At 47.4% G+C, this 17,369-nt stretch overlaps 1 protein-coding gene across 1 annotated transcript in view; it reads left to right on the top strand.

Annotated features, from left to right (window-relative positions):
- The first annotated feature begins 2,300 nt into the window (after nucleotides 1-2,300).
- The window catches only part of Cdc42ep3 (CDC42 effector protein 3), a 22,663-nt gene continuing 7,594 nt past the window's right edge, over nucleotides 2,301-17,369 (top strand). The window contains exon 1 of the mRNA XM_055621966.1: nucleotides 2,301-2,561. The gene's annotated coding sequence lies outside the window, so the exon portion shown is untranslated. The remainder of the gene's footprint in view (nucleotides 2,562-17,369) is intronic.

Here is a 17,369-nt window from a genome sequence, read left to right as displayed (position 1 = left end):
CCAAGCTTTTCTTTCTGCTTAGCAGGAGAGCCTCCTTAACATTAACAAGATCTCAACCCACGAAACCTAAAGGCTGCCATAACTAAGTCAGGAAATGAACTCATTTGGAAAGAAAATTCACAACATGAGGGCATTTCTCCTCACCAAAGGCATCCAGCACAAATAAAATAGCACAGCCTCAAGGAAGCCAGGCTAGATCAGAGCAGCTCCATTAGACCCTTGGAGAGGGAGGTTATGCATGCATTGTTTAGGGCTCTGAGCTAAAGACTTGCTTAAAAAGACACATAGAGAGAAACAGCCTGGAAGGACAGAAGCGGCACACAAGAGCGAAAATGGAGTTTTGGAATAAAAGCCTTAACCTCTAGCCACCTGCCACCCTATGTTTGCACAAACCAAATTATTTGCTTAGACATGTGGGAATGGACTGCTTTTAAGAGCAGCTAACGATAAAACAAAATGAAAAAAATAAACAAATGAAAAAAATCACACACAAGACATATGTGTAAGGAATGTCTTTATGTGTGCAAAAGGAATTTTTCATATGGCATTTCATAAATGTATTATATGCATATTTCTGCTTTTAAAAATACCATATGTAATGAAAGCTGTGCATAAATATTTATAAAAATACCTTTATCTAACTAGGCCAGTAACATTTAACATTTTCCAATAAATTTATATATAAAATATATACATTAGTGCCAAATAGAACATATATTTTGAAATATGAACCCCAAGGAAAACTCTGAGGCCTCTGGACTGGAACCCAGGTATCTGCCAAAGGCAACTTTGGAGCAGTCATCAGTTGAAGAAAGGAAACAATGCCCGGTTCCTTATCTTCACCGACTGTTTTGCTTGTCAAAATTCTGGTATCACTTCTACAGTTTTGTATTTGACTGCCGACCTCATGGCCGTTTAACCTGCCAACTATTATTTTCTTTGAGGCTTTTAACACTCCACCCAAGTATTTTGCTTTCCCGAACTGTTGTGTCCACTTCCTTTTCAACTTCACCTTCACATTGGCGGTGGTCTAGGACCTGGACTTAACGTGCACCCCAGTCTAAGGTTTCAGAGCGATCAGGGGCATCCCCGTGATGACCTGAAGCTGCCGCTGCTCTGGGAAGCCAGGGCCTCCAGGAGGGGCTCCGCTTTGTGCCAGGATTTCCATGCAACCAGAGAGTCCCAGGGTTGGGGCCAGGCCCGGAGGAGCGTGCGACTCCTCCGGGTTCCAGCTCCTTTTCCAGGTCAACCTAGCCGGCGGCGACCTCGCCGCCGGAAAACGCCACCTTTTCCTGTCTCCAAGCAGGCGGGTGAAGGGAGAAAGAAGGGACGGCAGCCGATTAATTAACTAACATTAATTCCCACTGAGGTCCAGGGGCAGAAGGGCGGGGCGTCCTGAGGCCCTGGCTGGGTGAGCGACAGGCGCAGGTGTCGCCACGGGCGGAATTTTACGGTCCGGAGCAGCAGCAGCTGCGCCACTTGCGTCGCCTGGTTGAGTGTCCGGGAGAGCCGCCACCCGCTTCCGCAGCTTTAGGTCAATCTCTGAAAGACCTGGAGGGGGGAGGAGAGTCCTCCCCTCCCCCGCCCCCGGGACCGGGAAAACCTGCTGCGTCTGCGTTTCTCCGCGTCCCGCAGGGTATCAGCCTCCATCCCCGCGTCCCCCGCGCGCGCGATCCGCGCTCCGGGTTTTGGGGACAGCTCGAGAGGGGAGCGAGCGGCACGCTGACAGCACGCGACCCTCCCCTTCCCCCCCACCCCCGAGAGCCACCGCTACTTAGGGGTCCCGGAGGAGCTGCGGTGGCGACGCGGTCAGGTGGCCCCTCTTCCCCGCGGGTCCCCTCCCTCCGCCGCGAAGCCCCGGCACCGCTAGGTGGGCTCGGTAGGACAGGGAGAGGCGGGGACAGGAGGGTGAGCACGGGGGTCCCTGGTGGGGGCGGAGTCCTATTGTCCTCCCGCACCGTGCGGGCGTCCACGCTCCGGGGTCCCCTCTTTGAAGCGAGGGGCGCCCCGCCACTTTTCTTTGTGCCCGAGGGAGCCCCAGGAGGCTTTGGCTCTGGGGGGAGCCCCCGCCCGGGGGAGGTGGGACTGGAAGGTGACGGGGGGCGCCCATTGTCCTCCGAGGGCCCGCTGCCGGGCGCCCGTCCGGCGGGGGTGCGGCGAAGGGCAGGTACGGCGGAGGGAAGGTCGGGGTCGGCGCGCACCTCCTCCCCGCCCTGCCCCGGCCTCTCCAGCCCCGCCCCGCGCCGCTCCGGGCCCCGCCCCGCGCCCCGCGCCCCGCCCTCGGCAGGTTGAGGCCGCGCGTCCGGCCGCCGCGCGCTCAGTGTCGCGGGTACCTCCAACGGCCGCCGGGAGCACGGCAGCGGGACGCGCACGCCGCCGAGCCAGCTCCCAGCCGCCGCCTCCCGGGAGGCTCGGCGCACGGTCCCGGAGCAGATCCCGCGCTGAACCGTCGCCGCCCCCACCGGTCGGCTCTCACCGGTGAGGACTGCGGGCGACCCCGGGAGGCGACCCCGGCCGACGCCCGGCCCCCGGGCAGAAGCGAGGAGCCTCGGCGTCTGAAGGTGAGTGAGTGTGTGTAACCCAGGCTGCCTCTCCACCTGTGAGTCTGTCCGACCCTCAACCTTCGTCCCTTCCAGCTAGTGCTGATGTTGGGGTTGGAGGACTTAGAGGGCGCGAGGGTAACCTGGAGCACCGCCTTCTTGAGCTGATGTCCAGAGGATCAAAGGGGACGACCGCAAGCGGTCCGGGAGGGGACCGGGACGCAGAGCCCCGCCATCTGTGCCAACTTCTTTAGAGGCGGGCTGCGGGCAGCACGGGCCCCTCCGAGCCCTTGACAGCCATTCTGGGCGCGTGTTGCGTTTTTCCATACGAACAAACCCCGCTTGGCTACCGCGCCCCTCTAGTTGTGCGTTTGTACCGGGGCGGCGCCTGTGAGTAGAACGCGCAGCTCCCCTGCTTCCTTACAGAGGCAGAGCATTGTACTTGAGGCTCCAACCTGCAGATCTGGCAGTTGAAAAAAAAATGTTTTTTCTGAATAACTGTAGCGTTTACAAGATCTTACCGCCTCCTCCTCCTCCTCCTCCTCTTTCTCCTCCTCCTCCTGCTTTTTTCTTCCTTTTCCCTTCCTTGTCCTCTTCACTGAGTGTCTTGATACAGACATGTGAGGACGAATGGATCTGGCCAGTCATTTTTTTCTCTTTATGAATTATTATACTCCACCCCCCTCTCGCCTTTGGGAGGGAAGGCATGTGTTTCATCTTATAAATAGAAAGTAGCATATTTTTTGGCAGGACCTGCTTTATACTGCACCGTCTAGGAGAGGTCAGTTTAAAAATAAATATGCACTTGAATGTTACATTACCAAGCCGGCTGCGGCCGGGACAGGCTGCGCGGACAGCAGCATCAAAGCTGCGAGCACATCTGTGCTGAAAGGAGTAAAAGCCCTAGAGTGCAGCTCAGGCTGACAGTCAAGTAATTACATTTTGTTTAAAAGAGGGGGAAAAAAGTGAGTGAATTAAAACGAGAGTGGGAAGAGGAATGTCAGGCGAGAACTGGAACATGAATCTTCGCAGCCTTGGTGCATTTCGGGGAGCTGGGCTGCTGATATGTGTGCAGTGTGTAGGGGGCTCTAGGGAGGGAACTGATGAACGTGTTAGGGAGACAAAGATGCCTTCTGCTTCTTCCCCACCCTGGCAGCTTGTGGCCCTCACAGTATCCTCGAGTTCTGGGAGGATGGTGGAGGAGGGGTGCTGCCTTGAAAATATTAGGAGGGTAGCAGATGTCCCTGCTTTAATAGCAGACCCAGACTTGGGACTTCCCCTTAACATCAGAGGGAGAAATAAGCCTCCCCAGGAAGCAGCCAGGATGCCCCAGGGGTATCCCTAAGTCCATTAAAAGACTCCTGTAATGTTCCGACTTATAAAACATCTTTCGTCCAACAACTGAGCTCGGAAGTACAACTGTACAGTTCTAGAAGTCACGTTGTGACTTGATGGATGGTCAGATATGTGTACACTAAACACCTTTTTCAGAATGAAGGACTCAGACAGAAGGCGGTTGTGAAATGTCTAGCATTGTCAGGTGTGATATAAACGATAAGATCTGTATTCAAGGAGTGGTTGACAGTCCATCTGGAAGTGCCTAGGTTTCCCAGCAGGCCCCACCATGGCATAAAACAAGACTACCAGCCCCTGGGCTCACAGACGACATTTAGAGGAGAACTTTGGAAGCCTTCTGGGTGCATGGCAGTTTCTGTTTTCCAGCCATCTCATCTGCTAGAGATTTGCATTCTGAATTCCGTGATTGGAACATGGTGCTGAGGCTGTGGCAGACCCTGCAGACATGAACTAAGCTGAGCTCCCTCCCACTCCCTAATCTAAGTCCTGAAATTCTGCCTCGTGTTTTAAGGGGACCTAGAAAGGCAGCTGGAGTAAAGTACTGCACATTTTCTTTTTGCTTTTTATTGTGAATTTAAATGTGGTCCAAGATGCATAGAAAGCTGTAACAGTGATCGTAGAATGGCTCCCTGGAGCCAGTTGGCCCTGTCTGCTCTCCAGCTTCCCCTTTAATGTGGTGTTTTGTTTTATGTCTGACATGTTCACAAAAGCTGCCCTTTTCCACTTATAAAATTCCTGCTATTCAACAGCATTGGGGATAAAAATCACTTTAACCTATATCACCCTAAGGTTTTTAACCAAGCCATAAAAATTTCACAAGCTCTTTGCTCATTAGACATAGCATTTATCCAGTGGGTGGAATACAATTCCTGACCTAAAAGCCCCTAGAAAGACTTGCTGCTGTTATTATTGTTGTTGTTATTGCTCTTGGTTCAGCCTGATCTCATATAGGCTCAGCCCAGTTTCTTTCTAACCAGAACCATGCTGACCCGTTTTTCTTCTCATTGAGTTAGAACCTAAAAATTATATTTTTAAGTACACCATGTTTCCCAGAGAACCATTTGAGACTAGCAGATTCAGCCACACACAAAATCTCTTTGAAGAGTAGGTCAGAGAATTGTAATAGACCACATTGCTGGGACTCAAAAGAAATCCCAGCATAAAGCCTGTCCTAAGTGCTAAGCTAAGTACTCTTCTCATTACCTCCGTTAACTCCTAAATTCGAAGCTAAGTACTCTTCTCATTGCCAGCATTAACTCCTCTATTGCTAACTAATTGTTCTATGAAAGGAGGTGTGTCAGTACTCATTTTGCAGGTGTAGGAACTGAAGACAGACCAGTTATGTAGTCTGGCCAAAGTTAGACAATAAGGGCCATCCCTAAATATGGGTGTGTCTGAGTGGCTAATTCTACATAAAAGTCGGTGGCTTTTTGGGTTAAAGGATTGGGAAAGCCAGAGTTATTAACTTGGGGTCAGCCCACCTAGGTACATTGCCTGGTTCTGGCATCTAGCGCATGCATGATGTTGGACAAGTGACTTAGCTTGCGTGGTTGTCTCGCATAGCATCCCTAGCCAGTCTTTTAGATAGATGGTGTGGCATTTCCTGTTCAAATGAGATCTTAGGCTCTGAAGAGTAAGCAAGGTTACACAGCTAAGTAGCAGAGCATGGTTTGAACTCAGGTATGTTTGACCTAGTTCTGAGTAGCACACCTCCATTGTCTGGGAGGAGGGGTGGAGAGCTATTAAATATGATTACTGTTATGGCTTTTGGCCTCTGGAAAGGAACTCATTTTGTATTATTCTATCTCACCATATTGTCACCCAAAAGAAGGTGACAGTAATTGCCAGCCTTAGGGAATACAGCTTGAATTACCTAATTGTAAGGGTGGCTCAGTCTTGTATTGGTGACCTTGTTCTTCTACAGCGGAGTTCGCATCAAACTGCTAGAATTGCTCTAAGCAGTTTATACCATAAATGAAGAGACTCACTAGTTGAAACTGTGGCCCTCAGAAATGAGAAAGCCATGCCCAGCTGGGAAGGCATTCTAGCATCCAGGAGTGCAGACAACCCCCATGTAGGTCCTTGGATCAGTCAGAGGAAGTAGGGCTAAGCATCCAAGCCTGGCACCATTACATCAAGGGGCCTTGCGGCCCCTACACCCGCTGGATATTCAGTGCCTGTTGGGTAATGATACCGCCCTGAGAGTTCCAGGGAAGACTGGAACCCACAGGAGGTTGGGCAGGAAGGCCCTGCACTCTGTCCTTGGCAGAAGGGGGCCTGTGACAGTGGTGCAAATGCCATGGATGCTGCTAGATAAACGTCTGCTGTGCAAGATAGAGCGAAGAGGCCTTACAAGCTAGAGTGTACTTGTCCAGGACACCCGCCTGGCCTCTGCTTCTCATCCTCTGTGAAGTCTGCCATTCAGACCCCGGCACAGGCTCTGGAAATGACTAAAGGGACAGATATTGGAGCTGGGACTGTCCAACCTGATCTGGAATTTTCTCTTCTCCTGCCCCCTTCCTTTAAAGGACAAAACAAAACAACATCCTCCAGACTATGATTGCCAATTACCCGGGAAGCTTTTTGGTTTTTGTTTCTTTTCTCCCCCGCCTCTTAAAAAAGTTTCCTTTGGCCTTGATGCACTTCAACGACAACTTTTACAGAGTGCAGTGGTGACAGGCTGAGTGTGACAGAGCCTCTGGTGGAAAAGCAGCTTTTTAATCTAACTGTGTACCGTTGTAGTAAGAAAGATATTAAAATGATTGCTATTTTCTTGTGTTTGTTTGTTTCTTGTCTTGCTTTTTGAGACAGGGCTTCTTTTAGAGACAGGTTGACCTTAAACTCTTGATCCTTCTGCCTCAGCCTCCTGAATGCTGGAATTATCGTCAGGTACCACTAAGCCCCACCCTCACCACTGTCTCCCCCATCCCATTCCACTCCCCCACTTCAGAAGTCTTTTATTAAAACTGGGTGACATCAGTAAGGAGACAGTACAAAAGAATTTTGGTCCATGAAATAAAAACAAAAACAAAACACAACCCAGTTAATAAAAACAGTTATCAACAGAGACACTGGAGTTTCCTCATCATGCTTCCTGCCAGGATCCAGGCTGGGGCTCATCTGCCCCAGGGTTATCCAGTGTCACTGTGGGAGGGGTAGATATAGGACAAGGGGAAGACGGGGAAGTCTGCTGTCCCCAGTAAGAATAGGGAGGGGAGGGGCAGGAGTCTGAGGTGGCCGTGGGGAAGCAGGTCTGTGGGTTCAGAGCCCAAGCACAACAGAATCTGCCTAGGCCATCCCTGTCCTCCTGTCCTATGTCTGCCTAGTTGAAGCCCAGTGAGTGGAGGCTTCTAGGGCACTGAGGAATAAGAGTGTCTAGGGCTGGAGATTAGGTCTGCAATGGTTTATGACTCTCCACCCCCTGCCCTAAAAGCTTCAGACCCCTCCAGTAGCAGCAGGACATGTGGTCTTGGCCCCTTGGGACAGATGGGTCTGCATCTTTCAGGGAAGCCTCAGATTCTTCTAGGCTTTATCACCATGGGTAGCATGGCCCAGGCCCGCTCCCCAACTTCTAAGTAGCCAAGCTGTATATGGAAGCTGACGAACCTCCTGAGGGTCTGTGTGGTCATTACTGCTTGCCCAAATGGTTAGTTCACAATAGAACTCGCAAGTAGGAAATTAAAAAACAAAAGATTTTTAGTGATTTGGAAGCTGTTTGTGTATTTCAAAAAGTTAGCATCGGCCTGCTAGCCTTTGGCTCTTTATTAAACAGTGCTGCAGTGGTCACATTACCTAGTGACCCAATGGAGTGATAAGTAAAGCATTTCCAAAGACTCAGAAAGATCAGAAAAGGGTTCTGTGGGAAGCCAGTGATGGTGACCCTGTCCCCTTCCTGCATTCCCTTGCAGAGCACCCACTCCGCCGTAGGAAGTGAATCTCGCTATGGAGAGAGCTTGTACCGTGTCTCAGATTGTTTTGCAGGGGCTGTAGGACTACTCACTCTGGGTAGCACCACGTCACAGTTGCAGAAACAACTTATGTCTTGTGTGCCCTGCAGCCTGCCCAGCTGCAGGCAGCACAGAAACAGGGCTGGAAGAGCATGCCAGGAAGATGCTGTAAATCAATGGTGGTTCTGCTGGATGAAATTAACCTAGAAGTGCCTGGGGGCAGTCAGAAGGTAGAAGGACTAGATCTGAAAACATAGGCTGGCATCTGGATGGAGATGTGAATGGTGGGATTCCGGCCTTCAGGAGCCTGTTTCTCATCTCTGGCAGGATTTGGTTTTAGATGAGCTCAGATCATCCCTTACTCTAGATTTCAATAAGCCAGGATCCATGTGACCTATCAGCATAGCTTATCCTGCTAATAATAAAGAGTGGCCTTGGGCTGAAAAACAGCATTGCAGTTCTTGCCTAAGGAGTCAGAGCAGGCTGGAAGGCAGGACTCTGGAGGCAGGCTTCTGTTTGGACAGCTTACACATTTGAGAATCTGTCTTGTTCTGGTGACGTCCTGAAGGTTGTACTTATAGACACATCTTGCCAATGATAGATCTCTGCCATGCGTCTAGTTGGGGAAGACGACCTCTGATATTCAAATGTATCACCATCATTTAGGCCACACTCATCTTTAAAACATGCAAGATGTTTCTAGTGAAATGTGGTTTAGTCATTTTGGAATGTATGCGATTTTTTTTTTTTTACCCTATTCATTTTTTTACATAGGCTCACTGATTTCTTTTATCCCAGCAGGGGAGGAGGCTATACATTTTGGGGTGATCAGCTGTTCACATGGTAGCTACCTCCCCTTCTCAAGGTGGCTTCTATTCTTATCTGAAGAAGTGGTGGAGGCAGCCAGCTCTAAATTCTTGTAATTCTCATTTCTTTTTCCTTGTCTGAGGCATGTCACAGTGTCCTATGCTTTCTTCCTTACTGTATTTAGAATGACCTTTTAAAAACATTTGTTTGCTTGCTTGTTGCCTGGTTGCTTGTTTTTGAGAGTCTGTTTATCCATGGCTGACTTAGAACTCTCAGGCCCCTTCCTTCACTTCCTGAGTGCTGCAATTACAAGCATGAACTGTCATATCAATAATTTATTGATTCCTATCACTGCCTACCTAACTAAGCTACCTGGACGGCAGAAACTGAACCTACTTCATCTAAGCATTTTTATGCTTAGAATCTATCCAGTGAAACTGTCAAGTATACAGTTTAGGCCTAGCTGTATCATCCAATCCTTCCTCTAGCATCTTGTAAATCATTAAGGAAGAAGTCATTATCACTTGCCTAGCTTATTAAAGTTGTACATACTATAGTAAAGTCGTTTCTTCTTGACTATAGAACATTCAAATTCAAGGGAAGGTGGCCTGGTGGTCTCGCTATCTATGGAAATTGAGGGAGCCTACACCAGAAGTACAGCTGAGCCGTAGCAAGCTACACAGAAGTTTCTTCCTCCCTGGGGACGACTGGGGTGCCAGGTGTTTGGATTTTCTGCCACCATCACTGACCTCTCCACAGAATATGAGCCATTTGTCCAAGGCTGTGCTCACTTACTGTCTTTCTCTACACCTCGTGCATCGCCACGATGGCCCTCTTCCATAGGATATCCTGGCACTTCACAGTCCTTTAGTGGGTGTTGGTTGTTGATGAATATGTGAGTGACCAGCCTTGGGCTAGATGACTGTATCCAGAACTGGGGCCATATGTTTCCCCTTCAGGCAGGTCATAGAGCTAAACTAGACATGGTTTTCTCACTTTCAGACGTCTCCATAATGAAATGTCTTCTAGTCACGCTGAGTTGGGGTCTGATGGTATGATTAGCTCATGCTCGTGCTAATGAGTTTTATTCAGATGCCTCGTGAAGGATGCCTTAATTGAGTGGTGTCTAAGAAGAGGTGATTGCTGCCCCCAGCCTGGTTGGTCACACCCAGGTGGGTCTCAGCTGCTGTGTGTGAATCAAAACAGGGATTGCTTCATGTTCATTTGTGTTTTGAGTGGGAAGTTTGACTTTTGAAGCCACATCATCTAGAAGACTACACTTAATTAAAGCAATCAATTAGGTGAGCAGGTCGTAAAGTCTAAAAGAAATACAGTTGGAAGAAACTTCTTTGGTGGCTATTGTTGATTGTCATCTTAATGATATCTAGAATTAATTAAAACTCATGTAGCTGGGTACATTTGTAAGGGATTTTTTTTTTTCTTATTTTAGTCATTTGAAGTGGAACCAGATCTTCTGAAGTGGGAAGATACACCTTTAATCTTGGTCACACCTTCTGGTGGCAATCTATAAAAATGACTTGGAAGAAGAAAGCTTGCTCTCTTTCCTCACCCTCACTGGCAGGTCCATTCCTTCTCTGGCATTAGAGCCTACTTCAGGATTCTGGTGTATACAGAAGGCTAGTTGAGACATCCAGCCTTGTGGACTGAACAACTACTAGATGATTCTTGGGCCCTATATATTCCTTCCGTAAGTTCTATTCCTCTAGAGAATCCAGACTAATGCAACTTCCCATGGTCAGTTTCCAAAATCCATCTTGTGCAGCTCTGCTTTTCAGAGTCCTTGCTACTAAGCGCTCCCTCTCCCTTGGATTGGCGCTCCTTGCCTGCCAGCCATGCACCAGACACTTCACACCCTGAGAAGACACCTATTTCAGGAGGAAGTTGCTGGCACTGATTAGCACCGTAATGCCAGGAACGGGGGCAGAAATGGCACAAGCTGGTAGAAAGGATTGTGATGGACACTGGCTTCTGAAACACCTTATGACACATAGGGTCCAGGAAAGCAGGGTGTGGAAAGGCTGGGGCTAGTCCGGGTCTGGGCAGGGAGTCTCTGAGTGCTTTAGCTTTCTCAGCCACCACCTCAAAATATCAGCTCACAAGTCAGCTTGTGGTAAGCTAAAATGCCCAGGTCTGTTTTTGTAAGAGCTGCCAGCCACATCCTGCCTCGTTCTGCACTTACATGATTACATAATTAGCTTTAACCCAAATGCAGGACTTCCTCCTTATTCATTTGATTCCTGTTGACTTCATCCTGCCCCTACTTAAGTCTTTTAAGGTAATTTTATACCCTGGTCTGTCACTGGCACAAGGAGGGGTCCCTGTGGGTCCCATGCTGTCTAGAAGTAAGTGCAGCTGCTGTACCCTTGGAGCCATTTGTCCTATCATCAGGATCCTCCTCAGGCTTTGCCCAACTCAGCTTCCTACCTAATCTTCCCACGTAGCAGCTTTCATCAAACAAAGGAAACGAGGTGCTGAGTGGACTCGCTAGTGCCTGCTTAGCCCTATTTCTTTAATGCTAAGATCTCAGTTTCACTAAAAATAGATGCAGCGATCCACAAGGAGTCTCATCCCCTTTTGAGAATAAATTGACTGTGTATGTTTTCAGGTTTTTTTGTTGTTTGTCGAGACAGGGTTTCTCTGTGTAGCCTTGACTGTCCTTGACTTTATAGACCAGACTGGCCTCGAATTCACAGAGATCCACCTGCCTCTGCCTCTCTGAGTCTAGGATTACAGGCATGCACCACCATGCCTGCCTAGACTGTGTATGTTTTTATACTGCTCTTTACAGTTTTTCAGAGTGACCAGATGGAGATAGGCATTTGCTGGGCCATAGGAAATTCCATCCTCCCTAAGCCCCCAAAATCTGTGCTCAAATGAATTGGAGTCCTTTCCTGTGTCTGTTGCCTGTTCAACTCGGTTTCCCTTTGCTATAGAATGCCCATTGTCGTTTCCTGAGATTTCCTCATATACTGTTAGGCCACATAGGTCAAGTTCTCCTGAATGCTTTTCCTTTTAAGAGGAAAGGTCAGCAGAGTGGACTCATTGTTTCTTCAGAATCTCTTTAAGTTGGACTGGAATGTAATGAGAAGATCTGAATGGTCCAAGGTAGTCTTAACTCTTTAATAAGATGCTTGTTTATACTTTGCAGTCATGGGTAGAAGTCATTTCCATTTTAAACACCAGTCACAAATCTCTGCCCTCTTTAGTTTCTTCTATGGGTGAAATAGTTCACGCTCATAGGTGACAGCCTAACTGGGGTGATGGGCAAGAAAGCAGTAACTACAGTTCACTGTGATCGCTGGTAGATGTCAGATGCACACATGATGCTAAGGAGCTCCAGAGGCCTTAGCAACTGGGAAGAACTACAGCCACAGGGTCGGGCAGCTCCCCAGTTTGCCTGTGTAGTCATGTGCTATCCTATCTCCAGGATGTGCTAGGGTGAGCCTGCCCCTAAGAGCTTTTAAGATCCTAGGTAGGAAGATAAAGAGCGATTGTGGGGGCGAATAAGGGGAGAGATGCAATGGTAGGACTTTGGACTTGACATGAGAGTGAGGCTAGGGAGAGGCTGAGACCACAGCTGGGTATTGCCATTTAAAAGGAGCAGAAAGCATGAGAGATCCTCAGCATGGGCAGTCAGAGGAAGGAAAGATGGAGTTTTCCAGGAGAGCAAAGCAGGAAAACCCCAGAATGCAAGGGAGAAATCCAGTCTTCTAAGCTCTCTGAGAAGAGCCACTGTTTGCCGTTGATTTCAATTTTCAGTCTGTGGTAGAATGATACCGCGTACTGTGCACAGAGAAATATACAGCCAGTTCAATAGTGTACAACTCTGAGACTCATCAACCACAACTTCAGTGAGAAAACAACACCAACCATGTATTTGGTTGCTATGGCAATGTCCAAAGGTTTCTAAGAGCTTACTTCTGATTCCTTTACCTGTAGTCTAGCCTGGCCCATGGACCAAGGTGAGTGGTACTGGTCTAGACTAAGTAGGTATGTGTGAGCTGAAGCCCTACTCTGGCAGTTATTGTTAGAAGTGATAGTTGAAGCCACGGTGCAGGATGTGATTGGGGATGGGGTGGACAACAAAGCCCCGTAGAGCTGCCAGCATCCAAAGCAAGTGTTCAAACCTTTCAGTAAGGGGTTGGTTAATATTTGAGCCACATGCAGTCTCTGCCAGACATCAATTCTGACCTTTCAAGGCTGTGGGGATTCTGCTATGGTCTCTCAACTTCAGTCTCGAGACTCAAGGCCTGAGAGTTATTTTTTGAGGAACTATTCCAGGAATTGGAGGGTGTTCAATAACACTCTTGGCCTGTGTCCATGAAGTGCCACAAACCAATCCTTTCCACCTAATGTCACAGGATCAAAAGTGTCTGCACATTTTTTTATGTTACTTGCTGTGGGTGCAAAACTGCCCTGTGGAGGGTACAAAAACAAATGTCCATTCATTGTGTATTCCAATAAAACTTTACTTACCAAAACAGGTTAAGGGGCTAGATCTGGCTCACCTATTGTCGGCTCTTGACATAAGAGACGGGCAGAAAGAAAACAAGAGCTTATATAGTGAAATCTGAGGGACTTGTGTGAGTGGCCGGTATATTAAAAGACACAACAGCAGCTGTCATTTATAGCATACCACAGCCTACCTTACTCCTTTGAAACAGGCGCAAAAATCACAAAGCTAGAAAACAGGAAAATAACAAATGACATAAGTTCTACACAAGACCCAAGAAAGACCCTTAGCCACGCAGCAGCGAGGCAGGATTACGTGAGGTGAGTTAGAGAAAACTTCCTCCAGGAAGGAAGTGACTGTAAAGCACGTCTTAGAGGATGTGAGGAATAGTGTTTGATGGTAAGAAGGTAAGGACATTCCACACAGGGACACAGGGAAAAAAGTGTGAACAGCGACGGAGGGAAGGAGAGCGCTCTTGTCCCCAGTGCAGTCCAGCCCCGAGACTGCAGTCACATGCATGTGCTTCCTCTGGGAAAAGAATTAACAACACTGGATATTTTCTAAGAACAGGATGTTTGTTTTTTTTCCTTGAGGCTCGGAGGTTTTCTTGTTGCTTTAAATTTCTAATCTTTTGACCTTAACCACAAAGTCAAATTCCTTTGGAGATTATTTTTCATAAGAGCAAAACTACTGAGAAGCTGTGGTGAGTTAGAGCTGGAAGGGCGAGTGTGTAGGGCCTTCTCCACCCATTGTGGGTGTTAGACAAGGTCAAGTTAGTGTTGACTGCTCATTGCTGTTCCATCTCAATGCATCCTTTCCTCTGGTGCTGCTGGCCTTTGGTAGAGACAGTTTTGGTTGGTAGGTATCATATTATCCAATTGATGGTACAGGGCACTAGAAAATCCTACTCCTGCTGACTGACCTGAAACATGGTTTTAATCCAAGACTTTTTCCTGGATGGCGTGTTCCAAGCATCCCACAGCAAGCAGTCGCCTGCTAGCTATCACTGCAAATTCTTTAGAAAGCCAAGCATTTCAAATTTGCCTCATCTGCAGAGTAAACTTGCAATGTGGGTTGCTTTCTTGGAGCCAATCAGCTCATCTCTGATGACGGAAAAATTGAATTGGTCTTGGATTGAGTATTTCCAAATTTGAAGTTCACTCTGTGCTATGTGATTGCGGTAGGAGGCAGACCCAGTTGTGCTCATAGAAGAGTTTTCAGCCTAGTTAGAGTGTACATTCATTCATTCATTCATTCATTCATTCATTCATTCATTCATTCAAATATATGCGTATAACATAGACAAGTGTATAATGAATATAGAGGAGTCGCCTATAGAAATGGTTGACACATACCTGGTACAAATGTGATGCAGAGAAACCTGTCTTTTAACCAATCCGGGGAGCATGGGTGATTATAGTCAGCCCCAACAAGATGGGGCATAGCTTGGAGATCCCCTATCTGTCCTTTTTGTGATCACAAAGGAGAAACAGGGTATTCAGAAAGCACAGTTTAAGGATGTATCAAGATAGTGAAGGAATAGAGATTTGCCTGTCTTCAGTGCTCTGAAGAGTCCACAGTCTGGATTTCTAGGTTACTGTTGTCAGAACTAAAGTTCTGCACAGGGAAGTGATGACGTAAATGTTAGCGGGGTTTGTTTCACCTTACTTTTTTGAGCAACTAAGTAGTCTTGGGAGAACCTTGTTTGGGGGCAAAATTGAAATGACGGAACAGTGCTAAAAACAAGAGAGTCAAAATCTGATTCTGTGTTGCTACTGTCTTTGTGTCATTGCAGGCCAAGTCGAGTCCATTAGTTATGGAGCACGCCAGCCCTTCATAGTAATGGCCTTGCTGGATTCTTACCCGTCAGTCCTAGAGCGCCTGCTGGGTGCTTCTGGCCAGCACTGAGGCTGAGTCCCTGTAAAACCAGTCAAGCAAAATGAACCAGGCATGAGAGAACTTGCCCTTGGTCTACCTTGTTATAACTGTCAGGAATCAATGTCCATATAGTCTGCCCTTGTAACTCACTTTTATAAGGAAAAACACCCTAATGGCTCTCTTCACAAGTGTTGGTACCTTGGGAGGTGGGCGTCCTGTCATTTAGTTTTGTTTTAAAAAAATCTTTCAAATGGTGCAATTAAGTTCTGTAAATGTAAGGAGTGTACATAAATTAGCAGTGACTCTCCTGCATGCATTTGTAGGTCCCCATATAATTGGGGTTGTAAAAGGAAAGTAAAGACAAGCTGTTGTTTAATCATAAGTTCACTTATAAATGATTGAAGGTGGGTGTATCAGACTTTCTAAGTGGGTCCAGAAAGTAGAGCCTGGCAGACTTTGGCAGGGCAGACAGAGCTCAGCAGCTGGGAACCTGGGGCTCGAGGAAGCTCACAGTTTTGCAAGAGGCAATTCTGCCCTGAGTTTAGGAACCATGGGCAGAAGATAAGGCTCTAAAGATAGAAAAGGCATCTTATCTTCCTCCGGGTGGAGTAGAACACGCTAGAAATATGAAAAGCATGCCCTCGGGATGCTGTTGCTGCATGGTTTGCTGGTCTTGGGTCTTTTTTTCCCTTAAGTTCAGTGTTGAGTGTCTAATGCCAACATTCTTGTCTGTGAATTTTTAAATTCTGTCCTTAGAGAAGTCCCCCCACTCCCCAGCCAGGGTTGCAAAAGAACTGGCCTTAGGAACTCAGTTGTAGTGATGCTTAAGTTTCCTGATACCGAAGGTTGGCTACTCATTAGCAACTAAAAACATAGCTGTATTTGAACAGAAAGCCTTTTCAGGGACAAGCCTGTGAACCTGTTTATAGGGGAGTGTGAAATGGAACTATGGGGAAATTAATGAGTGTGTTCCCTTGTTAGGAGGGCTATGGCATCTTGGGGGAGGCTCTGGGTACTGGCTCCTCCGTCTGTGAGGCCCTCATTCTGTAGAGTATACCTGTCTGCTCTCCACCCTCCCTGACTCCCCATTTCATCTTTCAAGAAATCTGGTTCTCTAGTTCCTCCCTAGAGAAGAAATCAAGATCTGTGTCCTCGTATTGTCTGCTTAGTAGCATTAGAGCCTCCCCGAACAAGTTAATCTCTTTTTCATTACAACGAAATGGATCCTTCAGATCATTAAAGATTAGTTTTCTGTTAGAATGTTCTTTAGCCTTGCTCGGCTTACTTCCAGTTGCCCTCCTCAGAACATGTAGAAACATGTCCTAGGTAGCCTTTATACCTTCCAAAGAGCAGAGTCCAGCAGCCGGTATGGTTTAGGAGTCTGAATGTAGTGGAGGAATGGAGAAGTTACTACTTTGTCCTCCTGGCTGGTGGCAGAGAGAAATATGTGGAAGATGCTCAGGCCTGGGAGCAAGGTGGAGGAAGGTTATCCCATCATGCTTCCTTAAGACTTGGTTTACACAGGACAGAATAACAATATTTTTGCTTTGTAAAGATGTGGTGCTGTTGCTGGGTGCTAGGGAAGGGCTTGTGGTTACTGTGTTGGGGCAAAAGGGCAAAAGGGAGATATGATCAGAATTTGGGGCTGGATGATTCAGTGCCTGGACTTAAATGCCTAGGCTCTGCATCCCTTCCCCAGTAGAGACTGGGGTGGGGGTGGTGAGCTGGGATGCTCTTAAATGATGTGAGCAAGGCTCTTTCTGACTTCTAACCAAGTCACAAAAGGGAAGTTGAATTCCAACTCACTTCCTACAAGTAGAGGAGAGGAAAAGAACCACAAGTCCCTCAGGAAGGCATCACCCCCCCCCCCTTACACAAGCTGCCCTTGTTTTCTCACGTGTGTTTTGAATTAACACTGCAACCTGTTTTCCAGGATGCAGGACATTTTTTTGTATCCTTTCTCCCAGCCGAGAATTAATCTAAAAATAATTAGTAGACAAACCAAGCATTCCTTTCTTAAAATAAATGGATTTTCCCCCAAAATTTCAACCTCTTTGTTTTTTTTCAGAACCTAGTAAGTTGTCAGCACACTCAGTTGTGAGCAATTCAGGAACTGATTTTTCAGTCAGTAATTTGGGTTTTTTTTTTTTTTATAACCCTTTTCCCCCACACCCTTGCTGTCTGCTTACATATTTTGGTATGTGTATTAGTCAGAATCTCTAGAATCACAGAACTTATGGAATGAATATCTCTATCTCTCTACATGGAATTTGTTGAATGTATATATTTCCAATAATCTCTCCTCTCTCTCCCCCCAGCTGTGTGTGTGTGTGTGTGTGTGTGTGTGTGTGTGTGTGTGTGTGTGTG

The sequence above is a fragment of the Psammomys obesus genome, unplaced genomic scaffold (genome assembly GCF_907164565.1).
Source record: "Psammomys obesus unplaced genomic scaffold, mPsaObe1.curated_primary_1811, whole genome shotgun sequence".
NCBI classification, from domain to species: domain Eukaryota; kingdom Metazoa; phylum Chordata; class Mammalia; order Rodentia; family Muridae; genus Psammomys; species Psammomys obesus.
The sequence above is the reverse complement of the archived record's forward strand: the minus strand, read 5'-3'. Positions and strand labels throughout refer to the sequence as shown.